The 17,122-nt window shown below is 40.5% G+C and overlaps 2 protein-coding genes across 13 annotated transcripts in view; one reads left to right on the top strand and one right to left on the bottom strand.

Annotated features, from left to right (window-relative positions):
* Window positions 1–17,122, bottom strand: part of LOC149912559 (rho GTPase-activating protein 32-like) — a 490,746-nt gene that overhangs the window by 360,892 nt on the left and 112,732 nt on the right. The window lies entirely within an intron of this gene.
* Window positions 1–17,122, top strand: part of LOC116241474 (uncharacterized) — a 33,248-nt gene that overhangs the window by 13,723 nt on the left and 2,403 nt on the right. For 5 of the 12 annotated variants that reach the window (XR_016461746.1, XR_016461743.1, XR_016461737.1 and 2 more), the window contains exons 8-10: window positions 6,184–6,291; window positions 7,959–8,195; window positions 9,863–10,521. The gene's annotated coding sequence lies outside the window, so the exon portion shown is untranslated. Of the gene's footprint in view, window positions 1–2,154; window positions 3,144–6,183; window positions 6,292–7,958; window positions 8,196–9,862; window positions 10,558–17,122 lie in introns of those variants that run through there. The other 7 variants (XR_016461742.1, XR_016461736.1, XR_016461740.1 and 4 more) reach the window with 7 other exon arrangements.

Below are 17,122 nucleotides of genomic sequence, written 5' to 3'. Positions count from 1 at the left end.
TCAGACATTGATCTCGTATTATCATGCATCTGGAGCAATGACAGCCTTTGCTTCCTGCTTACAGGGAGACCTCTAGGGTAAATGCACACACAAGTGTACAAGGAGAGTTAGCAGTTGTCACTCTTCCCAAATGCACTGTGACATGGGATGTGTTCAAGGTAACAGACTTGCTGGAGGGGCAGATTTCCTTGCAGCTTTATAGGAAACCTGAGAGCTCAGTGCAGAACTCTATGATAAAACACCTTTAGTAAAATCTGTTTGAGAGGTGAATCCTCCTGGTTTCCATGAAGTTTGGGACTCCCTAATAATGAAATTAAAATTCGTATGATTGGAAATTATGTGTTTGGTTCTTTTGATCCAACTGGACTTTAGTTTTAATATTTACCTTCCTGCCTATTGGGGTACTTGAGTAATTTTAATCTGCCACAATATTATGCAGCTCCTCTCTTTAACAGAGTGGTGTAGGCTGTTACCAACTTGGCTGAGGGAGCTGGCATTGTTCAATCTGCTGGAGAGGAAGCTCAGGAGAGACGTTATAGCTCTCTCTACCTACCTGAAAGGAAGTTGTAGCCAGCTGGTCTCGGCCTCTTCTCCCATGTAACTAGTGACATGACTGGAGGAAATGGCCTCGAGTTGCACCAGGGGAGCTTCAGGTTGGACATTAGGAAATAGTACTTCTCTGAAAGAGTGGACAGGCACTGGAATGGGCTGCCCAGGGAGGTGGTGGAGTCACCGACCCAGGAGGCATTCAAGGAACGTTCAGATGTTGTGTTGAGGGACGTGGTTTAGTGAGAAATATTGGTGATGATCTTGCAGGTCTTTTCCAACCTCGGTGATTCTATGATAGCAGGAGAAATAGTTATTGCATATCCTTTATTTTCTATTCTACCTCACTTTGTATTTGGGCTGCTGCTTGGGATCTGCTCAGGATCACAGATTATCTTAGATACTTTTGATCTATAAAGATGAAAATAAGAATGAAGATGGGGTGGATTTTAATATTAGCTTTTGGGTGAATTCCAAGGGTGTAGAAAGGGATTAGAAATATTTTGATGGAGAGAGATTAAAAAAGAAATAGTGGAGATTGTAGAGATTGAATTGTCTTTCCTTCTTCATGTATCAAATTTGTTAATAGAGAAAGTGCTCTTTAAGATCAAGCGAAGGTGACAAATTTTAATTAAATCATGTCTTTACGGATTTTTTTTCTGTTCTTATAAAGTCATCTGAAAATGTTGTAAAGAAGACTGCAACATTTCAGAGGAAGAGTGAGATTCAATTTCCAGTTGATTGCTTTCCTGAACATAGGTGTCCTCATGTCGGTGTGCACATGGAGCTAGGAACTTGGCTCAGTTCCCCACATGCAGGCACTGATGAAAGTTGAGGTGCTCTGGGGTGCTCCTTGTTTCCTGCTGCTGGCTCAGACGAGTCTGGGTGTCTCTGAAGCTGCCTGTCACGTTCAGCAGTCCTGTATGTGCTGAACTGCAGCACAGTTCTGTGCACTTTTAAGGCCACGCTGTTGGATAAGGTGATGAGAGCACTTGACCAGTATAGGGCAATGCAGGAGCACAGGATTCAGTATTGTCTTGAGACTTTGGAGAAGAGAAATAAGATTCAGCTACAAACAGGCCCAGGACTGGGAAAGGGTCTTCCATCCCAGACAGATCCTGCTGATGAACTTCTCAGCATAGAGTTGCCTCCTGCTCCCCAGTGAGGAAACATCAACAAGAGCAGAGCTGAAAGCCTCGTGATCAGGGACTTTGCCTGAAAGAGAGTTAAATGTGGCTCTAATTCTTAGTCTGAAAACCATATCAACAATTTATTCAATTACTGTTTATAGCAGAAGTTTATAGTAGAAGTAGCTACACAGGCTTACAATCAATACAGGCTCCCAGAATGCCTTCTATTTATGTGCATTTTTTGTTTGTTTTCCCCTTGATCTCCAGATGGGTTCTTCATTTGTTCACGTGAGAAAAAAATGAACAGAAGTAGAGAGGTGTGAATTGAGTGTGTGTGTATACTTTTACATCTGTTCCTTGTGCTTCGCATGCTCTATAGGAACGTAGGTGACCTGGATGCAAACTTCATAAGGCTGTGGGGGAAACTTAAATATATTCCTACTCCCTGGGTGGCAATTAAGTATTTGTTATCTTACAGAAGGAGGCTGTGTATGAACTGAGATGCCTGTCAATTTCTAATGACATTTCTGTAAGTCTTGTGGTGAAAGTGGTGAAGACAGATGAAAGGCAGGTAGGTTGGTTTATTAAATGATCATTCTTCACATTGAATAGCAATTTCGTGCACTTTGAATCCAAGTATTAGAGCCTCTTGTTGTTTTGTAACTTGATCACAGCACAGTAACTCCTAAGCTAATTTCTTAAAGGCTCATCTGTAGTCTCAGCTGATTATGCTCCGACAGTGAAATGTTTGGGATGGAAAACAGCAGCAAATGTAGATCACTGATTTATTTTATTGCAGCCATTATGTCTACCCTTGGAGGACTTATAAGCAAATTCTGTTTTCCATGTATTCAAGCTAGAGTAAACCTTTGCTCCAACAGTACTAAATGTAACTATCTGAAATGTTTTGTAGTGTATCAGTAGTTAAGAGTGAGCACCCTATTCAGAGTCACTGAAGTCCAAGACTTGCAGGTAGCTGTCAGAGCTGAAGACAAGTGGCTCTGTGGGCATGTTGCATAGCCACGGTCCCGCATGCATCCCTACTGGTGGACAGGCTGTCAAAGTGCCCTGTGGTTCCCCTTCAGCCTCTGCACTTTCCTTCTCAGGGAATCAGAGTAAGAGATCAAAGGCAGAGAGAAGGTGCACACTGTTTTGCCCACCTGTATTTTCTGGAGAAGTGCCTTCAGATGTCTTGGCACAAGTTTTTCCCTAATGATTTCGTAGGGCTTTGCACATGGCTGCAGACTAGCACTGTCTGAACACACAACATAAAGGTAATGTAGATGCCCTGCTCACAAAGAAGCAAAATTGCTTCTGACAGATTCTTGGAGATACCAGGCAAAGTATTCACAGGTAGACCAGTAATCATAGCAAGAAAAATTGTGCTCCCCCAGCTGGTGAAGGGGCTCTATGGCTACACAGCACTCCTTCCCAGGAAGCAGCCTAGCTCCAAGAGATACTCTCTTGTTGTGGTCTTATACTGACCAAAAATCATTCCACATCATAACATCACACTGTACTGGGAGTTAAAGGGTTAGTACTGCAGTTCAGTGGCTTGCCAGCATTTCTGGTTTCCTGGTCTCAGAAGAAAAGAGTGAGCTACAACTCTCAGAAGACTTCATTGTTCCATTTCCATTTGAACAAAAAGATAAAACTGGCGGAGTCTCAAGACTGCCTCTCTTTGCTCTCTGCGCTCTTGGCTGTCTCTCCTATAGCATTAGAGTAAGGAATGCAGTTTTGTAAACTCTCTCCTGTTTTATTTGAGTTATTAACTCAAAATCCCATCGTATTCTATTATCTCACATTCCGCCACTGTATTTTTTAAATGAAGTTTTTCCCTTAGTTCACTGCTGCTGGTTTTCTTGCCTCTTCCCCCACCCTTTTCTCTTCCCAGTCCGTAGATCCCTTAGCTCCTTATCACCAAACCTGGCCAAACTACGACAACTTCCTTCAGTGACTGGCCCTTACATGAGCCCAGGCTAACAGAATTGGACTTATTTTCTGGAGAACATTTTTGTCCTTTTGTTTTTCTTCTACAACTGTGCAAGCTTTGGGTAGCAATGTCATGGTAGGGAAAGGAGAACGTGTGGACTTAGCAACAGGTAGGACATACTGCCACCTGCAGAGCCTGAGTTGACTTCAGACAGAGCACAGAGGGCACCTGAAGAATGGGGGATAGGGCATAATGGATATACCTCATCTTACTAGAGGATCATTAGATGAGGTAACTGGAGGTAAAAGGTAAAGGAGTTTACACTAGACAGCAGGGATTTATCTGAGCATCAGCTTAGTAAGGGCTGTGCAGAATATCTCATCGTGCCAACCTAGCTTCTCCCCATCTCACTTTTGAGCACTGCACAGACTTTTTGACGTGCTGTACTTTCTGACGTGGTGGGACTCAATAGTCAGGAACCAGAGGAGATAGACCATACCCTCTCAGCCCACCTGGAGCGTTTGGTTTGGAAATGTCTTGGGCTGAAGCAAGGGAACAAGTCAGGAAATAATTTTTGCTGCTGTATCTTCAGTTAGTGAGCAGGTGTAGCTTGTGAGCTCTCAGGGCCAAATCAGAGAGTATTCAGGAAAAGCAGCATTACCTTTAGAGTGAGGGTGGAACCACTGATGTGATGAAGTTCTGAAGTGTGGTCTAAACTACTTAAGTAAACTCCAGATTGAATGAATATAGCTTCACATGAAAAATGAAGCTGTGTAAATGCTTACAACACGACAGTCTTGAAAAATACAGCTCTCTTGGTGTTAGATTCTTATATCCGATTAGGGAAAGAAGTTGTGTGATTCCTAATGATTTCATCTGGGAGCACCCAAAGGTACAAAAAGAGTAATTTCAGAGAATTTCAATCGGAATCACAGATTCTGGAAGGGCACCTTTGGAGATGTTCTAGTCCACTGCTTGCTCAGGCAGGGTGTTGCTCGCAGACGTGTCCAATTGGGCTTGAGCATCTCCAGAAATTCCATCACCTCTCTGGGCAATCTGTTGCAGTGTTTGACTTCTCCTGGAGTAAAACTGTTGTTTTTTTGTTTTGTTTTTCCTATTTATACAGACTTTCACAGGTATTCACTTTGTGTTCATCACTTGTTATCCTGTCACTGGGCAGAATCTGGCTCCCTCTTCTTCATTCCTTCCTATCAAGAATTTATATCATCAACAAGATCCCCCTAAGCCTCTTCTTTTCCAGGCTGAACAGTCTCAGTTCTTTCAGCTTCTCTTCATGTCATGTTATCCTCTTCCTTTGTTATTTTTGTGCCCCTTCACTGCACCTGCTGCAGTAGCTGCCTGTCTCATGCCAGTAAGCCCAGAGCTCCAGATGTATCGCACCAGGACTGAGTACAGGAGAGGGAATTCCTCTGCTGACCTGCTGTCAATGCCTTGCCTAACGTGACTCTGGAGGTCGCTGACCTCCTCTGCTGTGAAGGCACAGTGTTGGCTTGTGGTCAGCTTTTTGTCCTGCAGAACCCAGATTTCTCTCTGTAGTGCTTCTCCTCATCCAGTAATTATGTACTGGGGAGTCATTCCTTGACAGACACAGGACTTTGCATTTCTTCTTGTTGAATATCACATGGATCTTTTCAGCCTAATATTGCAGCCAATCCAGCTCCCTTTGAATGGCAGCACACTCAACTAGTGCCTCAGCAGCAATGTTGTACCATCTACAAACTTGATGAGAGTGCACTTTGTCCAGACGTTCAGGTCATTAATGAAGATAGACAATGTTGGCCCTGATGTTGTCCCCTGGCACACTTGTTGTGGTTTCAGGATTTCTGCTATTGGTGTTCCACATCATAGCATCAGGTAATGCACGGGGAGTTAAAGAGTTAAGGCTTCAGTTCCATGGACTGTTGATAGTTCCAGGTACATTTCACAGAAGAGAAAGAATGAACTGTGTCTCCCAGAATACTTCACTGTTCCATTTCCATTTTCTGCTTAAAGGGAAAGAGAAAACTGGGAGTCATGAGACTTCTTTTTCTGCTTGGCTCTGCAGTGTATGCTCCCTAGCTGTCTTACCTTCAACATTAGAGTAAGGCCTTTGGTTTTGGACAATCTCTTGATTGGTTTATTAGCTACAATTCCAATCGTATTGTTCTATTGCATTCTCTCACACTGTGCTCTAATATTTAGTGAATTAATTTTCTCCCTTAGCTCGTTGCTGCTGTTTTGTTTTTAGACCCATCACAGGGTCCCCCTGTGCCATTTAGTCAAGGAACCAGGTCAAACCAGGCCAGAACTGTGACAGTGCTGTATCTGAATAACTGGGTAAAAGGCACGAGGTGCACTGAGTAGGACTTCTGCTCCACCGTACATTTTTGTTGAGTTTGTAATATAGAGCTGGTTGTATGGAAGTGGAGCTTAATTGTAACTTTCCTAAAATCAGAATGCTGTAATGTTGTAATTCCAAAGATGTTCACTAGATGTTTCCCATTTACGAGTATTTATAGCTGACCTACTGTTACTGAATCCTTGCTGATTTTGTATTTACTTTTATTCTTTGAGAGATATAACTGTTAGGTGAGAAGATGAAAAATTCATTGCACTCTGCGGAGAAGAAAGACAATTTTCTTTGCATGAATGGCAGAACAGCCCCATGGCAAGACTTGTAGGGTGAGTTAATACCTTTTTCTGGAGTAACTGAAAAAAATAGAGAAGACATGAAAGCTGCTTGCAGTTCTGAAATGGGGGATGTATGGCAGAATAATTAGTATTGACCTCCAAAGGTAAATCCAGACTGAGAACAGTTGTGATGACTGCAACTGCACAATGTTGCTCAGTTAAGGAAAAATTAAATGTAACGCAGTGGAGAAAAGGAGAAAGAAATGAAGAGTTTAGTGTTCAGATCACATACACTGAGCCAAAAATTTCTATATATCACATGTGAGATGCCTCTGCTAAATGAAAAAGCATCATTGATTTTTACCCCTACAGACTAAAGCACCATGAATTTTTACCAAACGCTGTGAGTATGCTTGCTTCATCACAGTTTTTCCACTCTCTGTCAAGACTAGTGGGGTAAGAATCCTCCACAAGGGAAACACTGGGGCAAAAGTACTAAGAGAATCTGCTGGGAAAAGGTGAAAAGGAGTTGGGTGGTGTTGTCTGTAAGAGTGGATGTGATGATGCCCCAAATTGCAGGTGTATTTTGGATGTTGGCAGCAGTGTTTTCTTTGCGTAACTCTGCTTCATGGTATGAGTGGTGAGAGGCAGTCAGAAAGCTCACCTGGCTGTCTGCTCAACAGGGATCGCACTGAACCTCTATTTCAGTAGCGAAAGAATGGTGAATATATGATGTCTGACTGTCTGCTAGCAGTCAGTTTGGGTATGCAGTTTTTGTGGGAAGAGTGGTGGAACTGAGCAGACAGCTGGCCTTCTAGTTTTCCCTGAAGAGCAGCTTGTGCTACCATGGCTTGGAATCACAGAATATGGAATCATAGAATGGCCCGGGTTGGAAGGGGCCTCAAGAATCATGAAGCTCCAACCCTCATGCCACATGCAGGGCCACCATCCTCCAATTTTAGTACTCGACCAGGCTGCCCAGGGCCCCATCCAACCTGCCCTTGAACACCTCCAGGGATGGGGCATCCACAACCTGGAAGATCTTCCTGGAAGATCTGGGCATTCACTTAGGGACTACCTGAGTTCAGTAACTCCTCTGCTGTCCATAGAAGTACATGGAAATTGTGAGTAAATGATACTACAGCACATCAACCAATATTAGTACTGCTGCTAATGCTGATGGAGGTAAATGAATAGATGTAAGAAAAACTGGGAAGTTAGAAGACACAAAGTTCTCCTAAAACATTTGCTGAGAGTTTTACTCAAAGAAGTGTGACTGTTGTACTTTCTTGAAAAAACAAACAGATATTTTACTGTAGTATTCTTTTCTTCTACATCTTTTTCATTAAGTTTTACATAAACTGCTTTACATATGTGATTTTTTGAGACTTTTTATGCTTCTCTTACTGTATGATTGTCAATTTCTATATTTGATTCAAATGAATGACTTTTAATATTGTAACATATTCTGTTGGTTATATTGCAATGAGTCACAAATATGTCTCATGCTCAGTTTCCTCTCATTCCCTTTGATCACTCTGTACGACTGATTTCTCAGTACTGGTGTGCTCTCTTTCATGGTTTTTGTCTTTTCCTTTTGCAGAAATTGCTGACCTTCACACAATCACCATTCATCCATACTCTGTTCTCATCAAAGTTAGTATAACCACAAGCTGTAGGCTTCTTTTTTTAGCTTTACTCTTTCTCATTTATCATAGATGAGCTGCATTTAAGCTACAGTCAACAGCACCTCCTTGCAGGTCCACGCACTGGAGATAACGGAGGTCCTTGCTGTGAAGAAAGGGGAGTAGAGATGTAAGGGAATGATGGAGCTGAAAAGAAGTACACTAAGAGACTTTGGCAAACTTTTTTCACAGGACAATGATTGATCAGTTTGCTCTCTTCTATTTATGAATCATCTGGAAGTGGGCTTTGCCACAGTGTATGCTCAATCTGTGAGTTGCTTTTGAGTTAATTACTATGACTGTCAGCCTTTCTATTAATTTGTAATGTGTAATAATCCAAATCACCTGTCTGATGTCTTTTCCTTGGTTCAAAGATTCATTAATCCCACAAATGGCTTTGAATATAAATGTGAGTACGTTGATATAACGTTCTGTTCACAAATCCATGTTCAGAGAATAGAAGTAGTCCTATCTTAATTTTTTTTCCGCTTACAAACTGCCATAGAGTGTGCTTTCAAATTTACATGAAAAGAACATGAACAGTGTATTGAAGGAGAATTTACAGACATACAGATATCGTTGTGCAATATTTGCCCACGTTTAAAGTGTTTGCATAAGTATCAAACATGAGGAAGAATCAGAAACTCATTAACAGAATTTCATGTACATTTAATGTAAACACTATCTACTAAAGTCCCCAGTTAGGAAAGCATAACATGGTTAATGTATGTGACTCAGCTGAATCCCAGTGTTAAACGTGCTGTGATTAAGTAATGGATGGCTTTTGGGAAATGAATTGATGGTCTCAGGCTTGTTCCTGCTGGACAGTTATCACTGTCATACAAATGAAATTGTTATCCTATTGCTTTACAAGATAAGGAGAAGGATAATGAACAGAATAGATAAAGCAGCAGAACTATTCCTTGTCCTTAAAACATTTAAGTGGCATTTAATCATCTGGATGATGTGGTAGTAACTTATATTGCCACTGGCCTCGCTGAAATCTTTGTGGCAAAAAATATAACTTCCAAGGTCTCTAAATCTTTCTTATCAGTGACATCTCAGATGTAAATGTTCACGCAGGTTCCTACATCAGGTTGCTTTTTACTGTCAGAATTTTACACAGAAAGTTTTCTAAAAGCTTTACTACTTACTGGGAAATGAGTCCTCACGTGGAAGGAACCCAACCCTTGAAAACCAAAATGTTGGTTAAAATAAAGCAAAATAACAATATGCAGTAATGCAACATTAATTAAATAACTTTTCTCGGGGAAAAAGTTCATAAGGTATTTTTCATCAGCTCACAAATGTTCAAGAGGAGTCCATTCTGTTAAAAAGAGCTCAGATACTTCCAGTACTTAAAGCTGAAGATGCATATTATGAAGTATGAAATGTCAGGAGATGCCTTAAGGTACCGTCTACTCCATCAGTGCCTAGAAAGACAGGATCAACCACAGATGTATGTCATTCTTTACCACTGTCTAACTTGTTATTGAAACTCTCAGATGACGTAGATCCTGTACTGTTGGTTCAACAAACATCTCATTGTTTAATTAGCTCTGTTTATTCTTCCTCATGTCTGCTAGGATTCTTCTGTACTTCAGTTTAAGCCATGTTTTGTCTTACTGTCAATGGATTTATGTAATCCATACGTAATATGTATGCATGATGCCATGGGCTTCTCCTGCCCTATTCCCTACAAGGCTTTCTCCTCTCTGTCGTGTAAGCCAGTTGTGAAGATTCTCTTTAAATCCTAATGATTAATATTTTTCTTTTTCATCTTTATTATTTTGTCGGTCTTCAAGGAATTGAGAAAATGACAACATGGCATAGAACTGTGGCTTAAACTGTCTTCTAACAGCTGTCACTAAACCAGCCATCTGTACAGTATCTGTAAGGATTCCTAAATATTCATTTTTCTCTGCTTTTTGTTTTAGAAAAGATGATGGCTGTACCACGAGACACAAAGGACCCGAGAAAAGATGAAACAAAGGTCACTCATCTCTGGGCCCTGCAAACAGTGCAAGGCAAGAAACTCTTACCATCCCGAAGGCCCGTTGTTGTGCACACCACTGATGAATCATCAAATATCCAGTGTGGAACCCTGCAGATACCAGTAAGGTGTGCCAATTAACAGAGTAATGATGTAGATTGCTCTTACTCATAATAGGCCATTAATTTTCTGGTAACTCATAATACAAATAAGACAGTAGCTATCCAAGCATCCCAGTCACCTCAATTTCATATAGTAGCTATTGTTGCTAAGAATCGTATCGCCCCTGTGGGTTTTGGATCAGCTGTATCCTTGAGAAGTCTCCTAAAGTCTCTCTGCTCTGAAGCAGACACTCATGCCAAGAATAGGAGTGCTAGAGATGGAATACCACACGTGCTTCAGAGTTTACACACTGCCTAGTGCTACAGGCAAAGAGGCATAAAGGAGGAAATAGGCAGAGCAAATGTGGAAGTTTCATGTGAGATTATCTTCTCCTCTTTTACCAGACCACCACTAGATTAATTCTGATGTCTTTTGCTGACAGGTTTACAAATTATCTCATTAGTTCCTGTGAGTGTACATTCTTCCACTCAGTGAACAAATAAGCAAAGACAAAAGCAAAACCAAAAATCACAGCAGGCTGGAATTCCTACACTAAGTACAGGTCAGGCAACAGAGCTATATGATAAAAGGAATTCACACAACAGAACTGAACCAAACCAAACCAAAAACATCTTGGTGAAGGCTTTTAGTTAGAGGTATCTGGTTCAGCTTGTTATTGAAGTAATGTATTGATCAGCATTATTGTCACATTTTCCTGGACCCCAGAGGCATTCTGCATTGCCACTAATTGCTACTGAAATATTTCCTATTTTTCTGTAATTTTCTATGTTTCTCTAATTTTCTTTCAGAATTATGTTCCTACTAAAAAAATCCAGCTTTATACAAGCACTGTTGTTAAGTACTATATATTAAAAATATAGGTACATAATATATTTAAAATTTAAAACAAAGGGTATAATTATACCCTTTTTCATAGTGATAAAATTAACCCTTTTCATTTATAGGAATATTTGAATACTGTCTATTTATTGACTACTTACAAATCATCTTATTTCTAGATGAGCAAAACTATTTTTGGAACGTGATGTTGCATGTGTCCTTTTTAAAAGCTAGAAACTATGCAACACTTCATAAAGTCTTACAGGTCTTACAGTCCATGCTTGCAGTATTTAGTTTTGAGGCATATGGTTTTTAAAGCTCATCTCCTTAATGTTGTTTGTGTGCCAAGTTTACAGCTTGGCTTCCAGACTGGGATTCTCTTCTTTGTTCTAACAACTGTGAATGCCTAAAGCCCTAGCAAAGTGTCTGGAGAATTTGTTTCCAGTAGCTGCTCATATGGAAATTAGTGAGCTACTTTGACACTTGTGAAATACACGGATCACTTCTTAGAGCTTAAACATGGCTTTTTTTTTTTTTTTTTTTTTTTTTTTTTTTTTTTGAGGAATTGAAGTTGAATAAGGTAAAGTGGGATAAAGATTAAAAAAGACTGTGGACAGCTTAGAAAGTAGGTGGAAGGGAGATTTTCAGGTCTCTACTAACAGTGCACAAATCACATAGGAATGACAGAGAACAGAGGCTCATGGAACAGAGGCTGAATAAATTACAGAAAATATCAGATATTATAACTGAAGTAAGATGCCTGTAGGTGGAAATTCCATACCTAAGTAGGTAAGCAGAGCATGAAAGCCATGCAACTGCCTGCCTCTCTTTATCCAGGTGATGCCAGTGACTATGGAGAGCAAGTGACCATGAGATGCTACTACCTCACAGTAATCTGATTGGAAAGGGGCTTCAGGAAGTCTCTGTCCCACCGTAGGACAAGCTTTGGGGTCAGACCAAGTTGCTCAGGGCTTTTTTCATTGGAGTATCTAAAGCCATCATAGCCATATCATTTGCATAGTGATGCCAACACATGTCAGGGCAACCTGCTCCACTTTTCCAGGATAATTAAGAGGCCTTACCATGAGCAGCTCCCTTCACTAGGTGCATTCCATCAAGTTCCTTGGGCTCACGTCCTGTTTTATTGAAATGCATCCTAATCTGATTGTCCTCTGCTCAGGATAGGTCCTTATTTGGCTTCTGACCTTCCCTCTTTTCTCAAGGGTCAGGAATTCCTAAAGACCAGTCTTAACAGGAAAGACTGAGGTAAGAAAGGCACTGAATACCTCACTCTTTTCAGTGTTCTGCAAAGGGTTCCTTCTTCATTCAGCATTGAGCCCTTATTTTCCCTAGTTTTCATATTCCTGCCTATGTACCTGTAGAAGTCTTTCCTGTTGCCTTTTATGTTCCTCACCAGATTCACCTCCAGATGGACTTTGGTTGGAATAATGACTCTGTGTTTGTCCTGGGTCATCTGTTGCTGCTTATGTTTGAGTTTAGTCAGGATACCTACACTTGATCTTTTGATCACCTGTGTCAGGATCATCAGTGCACTCCAGAAATCTGGATTGTTTCTGATTGTGCTGGACTGCGTTGTCTCTTTTGCATTTATTAGGCTGTGCAAACAAGAGGTTTCTTCCAGTTATCTAATAGGCTCTAATTATGTGAGCTATCCCACTGCTTTCTGATGAAGTCATAGCCCTTTCCCTGCATACAGGCCTCCATTTCATGCTTTTGTTCCCATGACGTGGGCATTAGTGTAGAGCACTTCAGCGAGTCACAGAGATGTGCTGGTTTTCCAGAAGGAGTGTGAAAGCCTTCCCCACGTGCTGAGGAGACCTTTTCAAGAGACTGAGGCAAAACAGAAAACAGATGAATAATGTCAGATATTTGTAACTTCACTAGACCACTTTTGATTCAGAAAAGTTATATTACTAGGATGTACTTGTTATGTATTCAAATAACATTACCTCTGCTCCTTAGAGCACGTTGTCCTGCAGGAAAAAACAGCTCATGACTTAATTGTAGAATCAGAGAATTGTTTGAGTTGGAAGAAACCTTTCAAGGTCATCTTGTCCAACACCCCTGCAATGATCTGGTGCTCAGTGCCCCCATCCAGCCTGACTTTGAGTGTCTGCAGGGATGGGGCAGCCACCTCCTCTCTGGACAACATGTTCCAGTGACTCACTACTATTACTGTAAAAATCTTTTCCCTTATGTGCAATCTAAATCTCTCCTTTTAGTTTAAAACTCCCCCTGTCCTATCACAGCAGGTACTGCTAAGGAGTCTGTCCTTTCTTATAGTCCTTGTTTAGATACTGATAAAAATGACAGTGCCATTATCAGTTTCGTCACGCTAATTATTCACCTAGATAATTTATCTCGGCGTAAAGTGAAAGATGAGTCAGACTGAGCATTACAGATCTTTCTGTGTTCCCTACCTGTCTCGTGTGAGCACTTTCACTCAGTGGAACAGCATGGAAATCAACCAAGAAAAGAATATTTTCTTTCTTTCCGGTATCTACAACTAAAAGATCAATCAATTTGTTTTGCTTATGTATATATAGACATATACACATATTCTTGGGATATCTGTTCGCAAATTAGATGATTGTTTTTTGATGGATATCTTTGATTTTTATTTGGGTTGTTTCTTTCTTTCCCCCCTGAAAGCATCAGTTGGTGAGCTCTTCTCTGTGAATTTTCCCTTCTTGTAGCAAGCTGGGGAGAATTTTCTTGCCCTTCTCAAAACTCACTGGCCCTCAACATGTGGGCTGGAGTATCATCTGTTCTACTTGGGATAGTATGCATTCTACTTTGCTGAGCATAAATGTTAGCATCTTTGATAAAGCAAGAAGGCGCCTGCCTGGAGGCAAGTACTGATACAAATAGGGAAAAACCTCACTCTTAGAAAACCTTTGACAGCACTGATAACCTGAAAATGGCTTTCATTGCTAGCTGAGAGGAACATATAAGAAAACGTAGACTTGATGTTCATGGTTGAATGAAAAAATCAGGTACAGTTCTTGTTCATAACGCCCAAACATTCCTGAGTCTTTTCCTTTAGGAGCGACAAAATTGGTTTAGCTTATTCACATCAGCAGAAAGCTTCATTAGGTAAGTTTAATAATTTTTAATAATGTCATGGCATAATATTATTAAACTGTATCTCACGTATTAGAGTCTTTCAGTCAAAATAAAATACAATGAACTATTTCTTTTGTAAGTCTCATGACTAGTAACAAGGTTACTGATTACCTTTCCTACACAAAGGGAGACTTGTCTCTGTGAAGAACTGATTGTCTTCAGATGCTTGTTGGCAGCAGGCGACGTAGGGTGTTCAGGTATTCAGCAAGTATTCTTGTCCAAAAAAGCCTCATGGCCTTGCCCTCAGAATGAATCTGTACCTGTTCTGCAAAGTGGAAGGCTGCACTGGAGTTCTCAAACAACTTCCCACGTGCAATTTGTCAAGGACAAAAGCCACCAATCCCCAAGAAGCTGATAAAGGAGTGGGAAGTTCATTCTTTGGCTTTGTCTCTGTCTTATTTGCGCCTGTTCTGTTTATATCCAAAACTGTGCTGAATCTTACAGATATTGCTGTCTTATACAGGGTATGAGGACTCTGGGGAGCCAGATTTGCTATGTTATGATCCCACAGATGGAAAAAATTCTGCCAATTTATTTAAATAAAGAGGCATAATTCACTACATCTTTATTCTAGGAAACCAAACTTTGTGTGATAGTAAGTTTTCAAAAGCACTAAAATTGTATTTCAGCTATTTTTTATGTTATCAGTTGTGTAGACTTCTTATTTATTGTTTCTTTTGATACTATTGGGAAGGAACCAGTCTTTATCTCTTGGTTGTCCTGAACTTTGAGGTGCAGGGAGCCAGGGCAGTACCTTCTTAATTTGTATATACACTTTCCAGTCCATGGGTGAATGCTCTGTAACAGAACAATTACTAAAGGGAACAGAAGTGATTTCTGTCACACAGAATACAGTCTGACATTGCTGACTTAGTGTTTTTCAGAAGTGTTGTCTACAGAGTCTTTCCTGAACAGTGACTAGGATCCCTGCCTCTTGTAATTGTATCCTTGCTTCTTATATGCCAGTACTGTGGGGATTTGGAGATGCAGAAATGTTATTTAGTCATGCACCACCAGACTAAACTCAGGTCACCACGAAGTGACCCAGCCCAGATCCATAGGGTGGTATCTAAATTTGTCATTTAATAGCAGACGTTTGGACATGGTAGCAGTAATAAGGGTATCTGACAATCTGGGCAGTTTTGGTAGGGTTTCCTTCTCCAGAGAGGCTTCTCCTATCTTTTTGTATCTTCTCTGGGAATGAGCTCTGCATAAGCCTCAATGGAGTTAGTCTGGTTCCAAAGGGGAAATAGAAAAATGTTGCCTTTTATACATAGTCTAGCTCTTAATACATGTAAGAGTACAGGAAGAATTTCTAAGTATTTCAAGAATCCATGAAGGAAAAGGAAGCAATCCAAATTTATTTGCTCTCAGAATATCACCCAATAACAGAAAGTCTCTGTGCCTACATTTTCCTACCTCTGAGTCTCTAACCTATAGAGAAGAGTAGTGATACAGCTTGAAACATCACCTTAGGAACAAGGTCTAACTGGAGATTAAACTGAGGATGTTATCAAGATGAAACTGAGCAATAGATGGGGCCCTGCACAGCCTGAGCTAGGGGGGGGCAGCCCTGCCCACGGCAGGGGTTGGGGCTGGGTGGGCTTTGAGATCTCTTCCAATCCAAACCATTCTCTGATTCTATGATTCCAACATCTCTACTAATCTCTACTCTAATTCAGGGATTTCCAGTAGTGGAAGTGTAACAGCAGATAATAGCTCTGTCTATTCTGTGATTATAAGCTCTTGTCACATGTGCCCAGGGTTTCCAGGCTCCCTCTCCTGCAACTGTGGGACTGGGAGACTGGATTTGGCAGGACATGCAGCAAAATTCCTGTCTGTATGCCAGCATCGATGGGAACAAGGGATATAGCTGTTATAGCTGCATAAGGTAAACCAAGAAAAAAACAACAACAAAGCTATTTCTGTGCCAGATGAATGTCACGTTTATTTTTTACTGCTTTATGACTTATGATCCCCCTACAGTATAAAATAAATATCCCTGTGGACCTGAATCAACCTTGCCCTTGTTTTAATATAGGGGTTTGTATTGATGTTTGTGAGTATAATAACTTGTCCTCGACTGAAGGAGCTCTGTGATTTTTCTTGCTCTTTGTTAAATTTATTTTTGAGAGGTACACTTGCTGCTAGTTTGATACTTACATTTTCTTTTAGCATTGTGCTGAATTCAACCTGATAGCAGTGAGAGCCCTAGGCAGAAAATACCAATTTTATGATTGTATGGTAGGTTTATTACGCCTGAGTAAAATTTCCTAACTTGCTATTGCTAGTGTCATACACTGCTTCAACTGAGCAAAAGTACTTTAGATGTTCATTGTGCATTCTTATTAATAAGACTTTCTTGCCTCTGAGCCCTTGCAAATCCAAAGTTGATCAGTAGGAGATAAAAGGAAATATCAGAAAGGGATATTCTTAAGCAAGTTCTACAAGATTATAGGAATTTTTCTCACTAGGAAAACAGACCATACATTTGGCAAATTACTAGGTTTTTTTTCCCTATGTTCAAAAGTTTTTATGAAAAATAGTCAAAATAAGCCTGAAGACAAACAGCAAGAAGTGTACTCTTCTTTTCCAGTGGAGATAGTTCAGCTTTTGATTTTCAAATACTGTTAGCCATGAGAAAGCTATGGAAAAAACAGAATCTGATGACTACGTGCAGTGATTAATGTAATTGCCTGCAGGACTAGGCCCCAGATATGTCTCCTATTTTCATCTTGTGGGCACTGTTGGTTTAGGAAAGCTATCAGATGTGTGGATTTCTCCTCCAGGTGTGTACTAGAACCACAAAATTATATAGGATGTAAAGGACCTCTGGAGGTCATTTAATCTAATGTCCTGTTCAAAATCAGGTACAGGCTAGATCTGGGTGCTGAAGGCTTAACCAGTCAAGCTGTGAGTATCTTCAAGGATGGAGGTCTCACAACCTTTATGAAAGAATCTGTTCTGGATTTTGACTACAATTTTTGTTACAGGATTTTTTATCTAACATCCAATCATAGTTCCTCTTCTTGCAAGCAGTGTCTCTTGTCCTTTGTCTTTTTCTCTATGAATCTTCAAGAAGTGATGGGTCTTGTTCTGCTAGCCTCCCACTAGC

The sequence above is a fragment of the Phasianus colchicus genome, chromosome Z (assembly GCF_987193195.1).
Source record: "Phasianus colchicus chromosome Z, bPhaCol1.hap1.1, whole genome shotgun sequence".
Taxonomy (NCBI): domain Eukaryota; kingdom Metazoa; phylum Chordata; class Aves; order Galliformes; family Phasianidae; genus Phasianus; species Phasianus colchicus.
The sequence above is the reverse complement of the archived record's forward strand: the minus strand, read 5'-3'. Positions and strand labels throughout refer to the sequence as shown.